The following is an 11,578-nucleotide window of genomic DNA, read 5'->3' on the forward strand; positions in this document are numbered from 1 at the left end:
AAAGACAACCCTCAGAATGGGAGAAAATATTTGCAAATGAATCAATGGACAAAGGATTAATCTCCAAAATATATAAACAGCTCATGCAGCTCAATATTAAAAAATCAAACAACCCAGTCAAAAATGGGCAGAAGACCTAAATAGACATTTCTTCAAAGAAGATATACAGATGGCCAAGAGGCACATGAAAAGCTGCTCAACATCACTAATTATTAGAGAAATGCATATCAAAACTACAATGAGGTATCACCTCACACCAGTTAGAATGGGCATCATCAGAAAATCTTCAAACAGCAAATGCTGGAGAGGGTGTGGAGAATAGGGAACCCTCTTGCGTTGTTGGTGGGAATGTAAATTGATACAGCCATTATGGAGAACAGTATGGATGTTCCTAAAAAACTAAAAATAGAATTACCATATGACCCAGCAATCCCACTACTAGGCATATACCCAGAGAAAACCATAATGCATGCTCCCCAATGTTCATTGCAGCACTATTTACAATAACCAGGTCTTGGAAGCAACCTAAATGCCCTTTGACAGACGAATGATAAAGAAGATGTGGTACATATACACAATGGAATATTACTCAGCCATAAAAAGGAACTAAATTGGGTCATTTGTAGAGACATGGATGGACATAGCAACTGTCATACAGAGTAAAGTAAGTCAGAAAGAGAAAAACAAATATTGTATATTAACATGTATATGTGAAATCTAGAAAAATGGTACAGTTGAACCTGTCTGCAAGGCAGAAATAGAGACACAGATGTAGAGACAAACGTATAGACACCAAGGGGGGGAAAGTATGGGGTAGGGGTGGTGGTGTGATGAACTGAGAGATTGGGATTGACATATATACACTAATATGTATAAAAGAGATAACTAATAAGAACCACTTGTATTAAAAAAAAAAGAAAAATTCAAAAAAAAAGAAAACGAATGATAACCAACCAGTCTGTAAAATCTCTTCCTCAGCATGTAGGCATGCTATGTATGACTTTTATAAAGAAAACAAAATCTTTCTTTTGGTCCATGGTGAAAATAGATTTCTCTTCATAGAACTTCTATTAAAATGTATCTGATAACTGGGACACCATTGAAGCTAGGCTAGTTATTGAGCTAAATATGATTTCATCAATAACCATCAGTAATTAAAATGTAAGTTAGATGCAGAACATGTAACTGAGAGAAGCCTGGAATCATCAATTATTTACCATATATTTATGCCAAACACAGGAGAAACCCAAAATACATACCTAGCTTACATGTGTCCTAATTCATTTTTTGTGATTCCATCTGTAATTCCTCCCAATACAGAGACTTTCTTTACATTTATTATATGTCCATGTAGTTGCCTGGCTCAGTAGCCTGAGATGAAAACAAACATAAACAAAAACCTGAGAAGTTATATATTTTGTTAGAGATGATTGCTTGAGGATATCACAAAATTAACACAAAATAATAAAAATTACATCTGAGAGATTGTGATCTTTCATTCTCACATAGTTTTGAGTTCAAATTTTGACTCTCTCACTTATTAGTAATGAGAGCTTAGGCAAGAAGTTTAATCTCACTGAAGCTGTTGCTTCATCACTAAGACAGAAGTAAGACCTCTCAAGTTGTGAGAAAGATTAGGGTTAATATCGATAAAATGTCTGTCACTTGAAATGTAGAATAAATGATATATCTTTTTTTCTATAATTTTTCTTCGGGAACTGGTATACAGAAGACCTGAAATATTTGAAAATCAAGTAAATTATTATAAAATGGGACATAAGTTCTAAAACATACAGATGTGAATTTGAATTTCAACTATTCCCTGAAGTAATTTAAAAGCATAATAATTTTGGTGCAGGAGAGTGGTGATGAGGATTAATGTGGTAATTTAAAGAAGTGACAGATGTGGTAGTTTGCCTTACTCCTCATGCAATAGTAAATACTTATGTCAGCATTGATTGATCAAAATCAAGCCCTAATGCCTAGTTATAAACATCAAATACTTTTGGCAAAGGGTCATATTAGTGAGATATGGCAGTTTTAAGTTGAGATGAATCTTAAGTTATGATGAGTTTTAAGTTAAGAAAAACGAATTTAAAAAATTGTAATTTTATGAAGTAGGTCTATAGTCCTCTAATCACAGTGCAAGTTAAAAACAATACAGAACACAAAAAGATTTGGTAAACTGAAGCAAGAGCATCAAAAATCTGAATTCTGCAAAACAAAATCAATTTTTTCAGTTATAAGTTGGAACTTAGATATAATGTGGCAATAGGTGGGGATTTTCTTTTTCTACCCAAATTTATCTCAAATTAATCCTTGTTTCAGAGACTACTAGAAGATTTACCAATTATATGTTCCCCTCTTCTCCCTGGACACATGATTGTTTTGAATCTAATAGCCTTTCTTGTGGTTATATAAGGCCAAGGGACTGAGTTCTATGTATAGCTAAAATGGAATGCAACTCCTACCTCCATCTTGGAAGTCACATCCTAAAGAGTATGGTCTCTGTCAGCTAATTTCTAAATGACTGCATGAAGGAAGGCTTCCCTGATGACTTCTTCCCTTGCCCGGTATTGTCGGAAAAGCAAGGATGTGTTTAGACCATTACATATTTGGGGTCTTAGTTGTTACACCAAAAACCTACTCTAAATAATAGAGTCCCTCTGAGGCTAAATTTACTATTACCTGAAGGATTCTAATATGAAACCCCAAATGTAGCCATATACTGCATTGACACTGTGAGAGTCACCAAGTCACATTGCTCCATATACTTCAGTATTTTTTCATAGATGCTTTTTAATGAATCATTTTTTTTAACCTCTGGACAAGTCCAATATTCTCCATAATTAATCCAGAATAAAAAATTGTCAGTGTTGCATAAAACAGTTGACATAACCCAGAGGAATAACTAGACATAAAATCAGGTACATATAATAACACATGAAAAGCATAATCTGTATGCCAAGCCATACTTTAATTAGCAAGAAAATAGAGGAAATTCATTACATCCAGGTCAAGAACAACAAACTTTTTTTTTTAATGAAAGTAATCGATAAGAACTTCCAAAGCCAAGAAAAGTCTTGTTAAGGAGATTTAGTATAGAATCACAAGAGGTAACATAACCCAAGTAGAATAAGAAGAACCATTGATATGAAGTTGAATGAGCTCTCAAAGATAGTAGGCATGAAGTGTTTCCAGCTATTCATGTTGATCTTTAATAAGGATACTGACAGTCTATCAAGGAAGAGGAGTATCATTAAAATCACTGTATGTATAGTTTATGGGTCTGTAGTAGTCAGGTATGTATCTAAGAAGTTGGCATCTATAGGGCAGGTATCTCAGAGGTTGACAATCATAGGAAAGGTAGTTCCTGGATTGACAGCCATAGGTCAGGTAGATCAGCAGTTGGAGGCCATAGGTCAGGTAGCTCAGTGCTTGAGAGCCAAAGGACTGGTAACTTAGAAGATGGCAGCTCACATGTTGTCTACAAGATGCTGGCTGACAGGAACTGGAACCATGGGCTGTGATAGGAAGAAAGCTAGTTTCTTGATGAGATCTGAACACATCAGAAACAATTGGAGAACATCCAGGAGGGCTACAGGCACTGCTCTCACAGCTGGTTGGTAGGCAGGTCATGGGTTTGCCTCAAGGCTCATGGCAGTTGTCATGGAGTGTGTTGCTGCCCAGGCTGCTATGAGGAAAGGAGGGTGCATCTCCACAACTCACCTCAGTGGAGCAGAGAGCACTGCATGAGGTAACAGGAACATGGCAGAAATTCCCAAGGAAGTGAGAGCTGTAGTTTCTGGAGCATCAATTGTTGCGCAACATAGTGGAGTTAGAAGGTCAGGCCTTACTTAAATTGCAAAGAACAGGTTGCTGAAGTGTGGTTGTTTGTTGGACTTATTGTTTATCTTGGCTGCTGGGTGGTTTTTCCTTCTATAGCCCATCCTCCTGCTCATATTTCAGAGCCATTTCTATGGAATCTCATTAGAGTATTTTTTAATATCTACCAAGCAGTCCTCCCACGAACTTATAAAATGTGTTTTACCTATATCACATCCTTCAGATTCCTTATCATTCCAAAATCAATCCATCTTCCTTCCCCAATCTCTCTTGTAGTATAGGTCAATTGCTTCTTTAGGAATCATATTTGCTCATAAGTCTTGACAATCCCTTGAAGTTGTTGTTAATACCCCACAAATGGAGCTGCATAATGGGGAAAAATCATTTATGGCTGCTTTTTTTTCATAAAATGAAAAAATATACATCTAAATGCTTAATAAGATTAATAATGTATTTTTAGAAGTGATACATGTTGAAAATACTTAATTTGAGAATTGAAATTTACTTTGCATTCTTTGGAGACACAACCTAAATTCAAAATCTAATTCATTTTTCTGAGAAACTTGGCATGAATATCATTTCAGGTGTATCTTTCCCAGTGAAGAATGGTGACCTGGCAAGCTTCGACTGTCTTTGTTAAGATCCACACCTAAAGAGACTATATGTCACTGTTCTTTCATTATCATAAAACTGAAGGTGTTAGCACACATATTTTTATAGTTGTTATACAAAAAAATAAGGACACATACCTCTTGGATGTTTAAGTGAATTTCAGCATATTATTGCACATATAGAGTGTTTATATTTGTAACCTCTTTCCATATTACTATTTTTCAGTGAATATCTTCCACATATATATAATTCATGTTTTTGAAATAATATTTTGGAAATAATTCATATTTTCTTATTACTTAACTAAGAAAGAGAATCTAACTTATGATTGAGTTGTTTTCTAAAGCTTTATTCATCTGTTGATTATTTGGAATCAGAATGTATTTATATGTGGAAAGATAATGGAAATTTCTAGACTAGTCTGCTAAAAAGAAAAATGTTTCACTAATAATAAATAACTCAATCCAGATCACGTTATTCAGATAAGCGGACTTTTATGAGTTCCTTGAAGAGTTTCATTTAGGGAGACTACTTATATCATTGTGTCTCTGGAAACATGTTTTGGTGGGAAAATAATAGATCTTTTATAGAGTAGTATTCTTGCTCTGAGTTGTCAATATGGGGATTGTCGTTCTGAATGGTAAAGTAACAAGAGCTGACATGTGTAGTCAGAGTGAATAGAACCAGACTCGTGACTGACACTAGTTATAATAGTGTAGCATGTAACTTTCCTGAGCTTTACTTTTCTCAAATGCAAAATGGACCTATTAAACACTATCTCACTAGTATCTTTCAGGATTTAGTGAAAAAAAAAAAGGAGTATGTGAAAGGCCCCGAGCATTGTCCACCTCACACAACCTGAATGGAGTGGGTTTGAAGTTACTCTGACTGAGTCGTGAGGCACAGCAGTCATGGTCAAGGTGGATTTGACTGAGGCAACTTCTTAGATTGCTGACCAATGCTGGCTTTTTAAGTTACAGCTTGTGGAGAAGGCACACTTTTTCCTTAAGAAGAGAGGCATTCCTCAGTCAAGAACACACAAATAGCTGAACTTTCCTACTAGAAGCTATAAAATCTCTCATGGCTCATTTATGTGAATTTAGTAATTAGATGAGTCATTTCCCCATTTACGACATGAAGAAACTTCCACTCTGGCATTGAGTACACAGTTACTCCTGGGTAGGTATATTCGAAGTCACATTTATATGGAATCCCTATAATATTGGTAGCACTATAAACACATTTTATGATCTTTGGATAAACTGAAAATAGAGTGAGTCAGGCTGTAATTCTCTTTGCTGAGTTGGGGGGTATCTGCCATAGCTAACAGCATACTCCACCTTCCTTACGTTGATGTTTAAGGAATTTTTTTTTTTAAAGATAAGCCAACTGACCATTTAATCTATAAATGGGTACCACAAGAAACATATCTTTTCTAATTCTGGAACATGATATTCTCTAATGATATGTGACCCTCAAACCAGTTAAGTTCCCAGATACACAAAAAAGTTTGAGTGTTTCCATGATGAATGCCACATCGTGGATTTATCCTTTAAATATATCAACAGCCAACAATGGAATTGTGCTGTTGGGTTATTGGATTGAGGATATTCTGAATTATTATTCTCCACCATCAAATACCCCTGGCACAACTAATTGGACTTCATTGTAAATAAGGAATATCTTTTCTTTTTGTTATTCAGTTAGTGCACAGGTCTATATTTAGTGAGGTAAATAGTGCTGACTTATCTCCAATATAATATATTTACAAGTTCCTAATGTAGATAAAATGTCACAAGTAACAAAGAAATCAGAAATGTTGTTATCTCTCCTCTGAGGCCAAATATAACATAATAAAACAAAACAAAAAAACCCTATTCATAATCTATTCAACTGCCTTCTAAAATGGATTTACGTACAAGGAAGTCAATTTGTTATTTTGAGCACATTGACTAGCCTAGATGTGTAAGTTTGGGAATAAGATCCAGAGGGGGTGGAACTTGTTTTCATTGGAGATTAAAATTTTGTAGTCCTCAGGATCAATTCAAATAAGAATGAAATGGGGAAATGAGAGCAGAGGAGCTGGTATGGGAAGGGGATATGATATATATAATGTTAAATGACCCACCATTTGACCTATCTTCCCAGTAATAATATTCATTTCTTTCTTTTGGAAAGTAGAGAAGTGCTGTGTATAGTTTCTGGGTAGATAATTAGTGAACTAGTGACAACAGGAGCAGTAAGCAGCAGGACTACAATCCCCAGGGAATTGTAGAAATAGCAGGATGGTACAGGATTTTCATAGGTTATGGAAATAGCAAGGATCAGAGTCAATTATAGCCACTTGTGAGAGATGACAAAATTCTGTACTATGGCTCTATCTGTATTTCATGTTATGAATTTGTAAAGGTAAGAGAGATCCCAATAAATCACCCTGTTTTTTTTCATTTTATTCAGTATTTTTTCTGTGTTTCATTCTGGGTAGTTTCTATTGCCATGTCTTGAAATATATTAATGGTTTCTTTGATAGTGTCTAATCTGTTAATGTATTTTCTACCTCAGGTATTATAGTTTTTATCTCTGTTTTATTTCTATCTTTCATTTCTCTATTTAATAAGAACAATCTTTCCTCTAGCTTCTGAAATATATGTAATACAGGTATACCAACCGTTTTAATGTCCTTGTCTAAAAATTCTAGCATCTGGATCATGTGTGGGTTAGTTTTGATTGATTGATTTTTCTCCTTTACTATAGGTCTTATTTTCCTGCTTCTTTGAATGCCTGGTAATTTTTGATTGGATGCCAGATATTACGATTTCACTTTCTGTGAGTTGCATATTTTTATATTATTATAAATACTCTTGAACTTTGTTCTGGTCCAGAGTTAAGTTATGTGGAAACAGTTTCATCTTTTTGGATCTTGCTTTTAAGCACGTAGGGCTAAAGCATGGTTTAATCTAAGGCTACTTTTGCCCTAGCACCATGGGAAAACCCCTTTGAGTTCTTTACCAGTTTTCTACTCTGTCTGGTATGAGGACAAACTATTCACAGCTCTCTGTGAGCTCTGAATATTTCTCCATCAGTTCTTTCAGGTGGAAGAGTTTGGCAATTTAGTGTAGTTTTCTCCCATGCATGTACTGATGAGTAAGGTCCTGAGTAAGGCTTTGGTGGACCTGCTGCCGATCTCTGAAAATTTCTTTCTGTTCAACTCTCTCCTCTCTGTCATTCATTCTCTCCTCATGCACTTCTTTGCCTATCTTCCAATGTCCTGAAAATCCATGTTTCAAATGTGTTGCCCAGTATTATGATTACTTTAAGTGGAAGAATAAATCCTGTTGCTGTTATCACATCTTGGTTGGTAGCAAAAGTCCAAACTACCTCTTTTGAACCTCTGCTTTCATATAGATAAACATCTAATAAACACACTAAAAAAAATCAATTTACCTTCTTTTTGAATATATTTACATATAGATCTCATACTTTGTAACCTATTATAGTGATATTCCTTTTTCTGTAAAAATCTTATTTATGTCTAACAATCACCATTCCTGTTTAATCTTAAGCCATTCTTTTCCCACATATGGTCATTTTGAGCATAAAGAACAATTTCTCAGGATACCTTTCATGAATAAAAACAATAACAACTCAGGTTCCTCCTTTAGACTAAAGTCCCACTTCTTTAACTTTTATCCACAGAATGGAGATTACACACACACACACACACACACACACACACACACATATTCACTCTTAAGCAGTTTCTTTTCCTTTGTTTTTCAAGTAAAACAAGTAGCAATACTCTGTCAAGTGTCCCTTGAATATGAAAGGAATGTAGCTTTTCAGCTAACAAATGTTTAATTCCCTGTTAATACAAAACAGAATGATATTGCCAGTGTAAGTATCTATATATGCATTATGTGATCATTTATGTTCTTGAAATTTTTTTCTCTTCTTTTTCATAATAGTTTCTATTTAATATATCAAACATGATATCATATCAGGCATCAAAAACTGGTAAGCAGGTATGATATAAGCATAAGTTTACTATTAGTAATACCTTGATGAAGCTTACCTAAGCAACACCTCTCTAAGACTAAATACCCAATGAGTCTGCAAAGTTAAAACATAACATGCTCATGTTGAATATACATATCTCCCCCAAAGGTAATATACAAGATGGACCTTGTGCATTTTCTCATGCCAGGAAGTAAAATATTCTCAAAAACAAAGATAAAAGCTAAACAATTATGAGGATATGTCAAAGAGACACAGGAGCCAACTGAAAGAACTCTTAATAATCAATACTGGAACAATTCAAACAACAAACTAAATACTATAATATTAGATTATATTCCAAAGTATAAAATACATAGCCATGTGACCCACTGATATAAATAAATCATTATAAATAGGGAAGAGTTAAGAAATCTCCTATGTGGAAGGATTCCAAATAATGTATGTAAATGTTTCTCCCTTGAAGAAGTGGAGCATCACGTCCACTTAAGTAAGAACTACACACAGTGTCTTCCTTTCAAAGAGCACAGTTATGGACAAAGAGGGAAAACAAATACTTTACAGCAGAGCATCCTGACAAACACTCCCTCTGCCAAGCAATCAAGGTTGATATCAATAATGATGTCATGTTGATTGTATGTACTCTCAATATGGAACTTCTGTGGTGTTTCTCCTTAAAACCCATAAACCCAGTCTAATCCTGAGAAAACTATCAGGCAAATTCAAATTGAGGACATTCTACAACGTTCTGAGCAGTCCTCCTCAGAATTCCCAAAGGAATCAAAAACAAGAAAAATTTGAGAAACTGTCACAGCCAAGAGTAGCCTAAGGAGACATGATTACTAAATATAATGTGACATCCTGAATGGGAACCAGGAACATGAAAAGGATTTTAGGTAAAACTAAGGAAGTCTGAACAGAGTATGGATTTTAGATCATAATGATAACTTCATTAATTGTGACAAATGCAAATACCATTGCAAGTTATTATTAAACTTGGTGTGGAAACTAGGTGTGGAGTATATAGAACTCTCTGTATCACCTTTATAAATTTTCTGTAAATCTAAAACAATTCTAAAATAAAATATCTATTTAAAATATAAACTACAAGCCAAATTATTTACTACTCAAAAATTAAAGAGATTTGTTTATTTCATATTTTCATCAGTTTATACCACAGGCTATTGGGATTTAACTTCTTTTGTCAAATAAGCTACTATTTAATAACTTACATTTTGGTACCATTCAGGTATCATTCTAAAACACTTTATCCTATTTATCTCTTTTAATTTTTGTAGCAGCTTTCTAAGGCAGGAAGATTTGATTTCCTCATAAAAAGATAAATTTAAAAATCTACTCAAGGGACTTCCTGGTGGTCCAGTGGTTAAGAATACACCTTTCAATGCAGGGAATGTGGGTTTGAGCCCTGGCTGGGGAATTAAGATCCTGCATGCCATGGGACAACTAACCCCATGCACTCTAGAGCCCGCGTGACACAACTAGAGAGGCTGTGTGCCACAATGAAGATCTCACGTGCCAAAACTAAAGACCTGACACAGCCAGATAAATAAATCAATAAATAAAATATTTTTAAAAATCTACACAATGTATCCATGTCACAGAATTATTAAGAAATGGAGCTGAGTCTATAAGCCAGCTCTTGTGACATGTCCCCCATCATGAAAATGTTTGTTTTGGTTTCTTTTTCGTTTGATTATGGTCAAAGACAAAAAAAAAATATGTTACTATACCATTTTTGGATGCTAAATAGCACTATTGTAGCCTGAAAAATCAATAATTATAATATACTTTCCTAAGTGAATCCCCCATATATAATCTACTGACCCTCTACTAATAAGAACAGGACAATTGATTATAGCTTTTCTTATAGTTTATTTCTCAGGAAATGAAGCAAATCCAATGGTCTCCATGGTGAAAATCCTTTTTATTAAGTTTCCAACATACCACCAGACAGTATCCAAGCAAAGAAGAATTTAACACTTATGACAATTTAGTGGCTCTATTTGTGATGAATAGACAGTAGATGTAAATGCACCATTGGTAGATATATCTCAATGTCTTCATGAGTTCTGGGAGCTATTACTTCAAAAAAACACATGTTTTTCTGCTTTTTAGCTGATTATAGAAAACCAATACATTACTGGAAAGCCTAAGTGAGACTCTTGTGACATTATACTGTACCAACTCATGTGACTAATTTACCAGTGCTACTGAAAAAACACTGAGAACAATTGAACCATTTATACACAATATGTTTACTCCTCTGTCAAATTGTATTTCTGTGTAAACTCTCAGAGTGCACACTTTTCAGTAATTGGTACAGTTAATATTTTTAAAATATTATTTTGAAAATAACTTTAGCATATTTTTCTCAGTTGCAGAAGAGTTGATGGAATTCCAACACACACTGATTCACTATGAGGGACTTACCCATGCATTTTATGCAACAATCACTGACTGCTCTTCCACACCTACACCGCTCCCACCATGTGTACTTAGCAGGTTTTATGTTTTTAATTATAGTGGCTACTTGAAGACTCAACAAAAAGACTGTACGAGTTTAATTACCTGACATCCTTGAGAGCCATGACAAGGCAGAATAAACTCCAAGTACTGTCCTCCTCACTGGTAGCCTGGGAGTCACCACTGGATGAGGTTTACTCCCTTCTAGTCATATGCCCATGAGAGCCTCAGAATCAGGGCCTGAGAGTGGCTTTAATCAGAGTGGTTTATAAATGATAAAATTTAAAAAAACCAAAACCTTAGGGTACCAACATCCAGAAGGATCCAAAGAAAATATTACAACATGGTGCTTGGCACAATTTTGAAATTTAATAAATACTTGCTTAACGAATCAATGAAGAAGTCAAAAATCGCTCAGGTTACATTTGCCATTCTTTATCAAGTGGACAGAGCCGTCTCATTAATTAAAAATACCATAAATTCACTATAATAAACTAATGAATGTTAACAAAAGCCTTATTTATAGTACCTGAAAAAACATATTTACTAGGAGTTAAAGCAACTCTTTTCTCACATGCTGGAAGACATGTGAACAAAAACCAAGTTAAAGACTGTGCTGTCC

The sequence above is a fragment of the Lagenorhynchus albirostris genome, chromosome 5 (assembly GCF_949774975.1).
Source record: "Lagenorhynchus albirostris chromosome 5, mLagAlb1.1, whole genome shotgun sequence".
Taxonomy (NCBI): Eukaryota; Metazoa; Chordata; class Mammalia; order Artiodactyla; family Delphinidae; genus Lagenorhynchus; species Lagenorhynchus albirostris.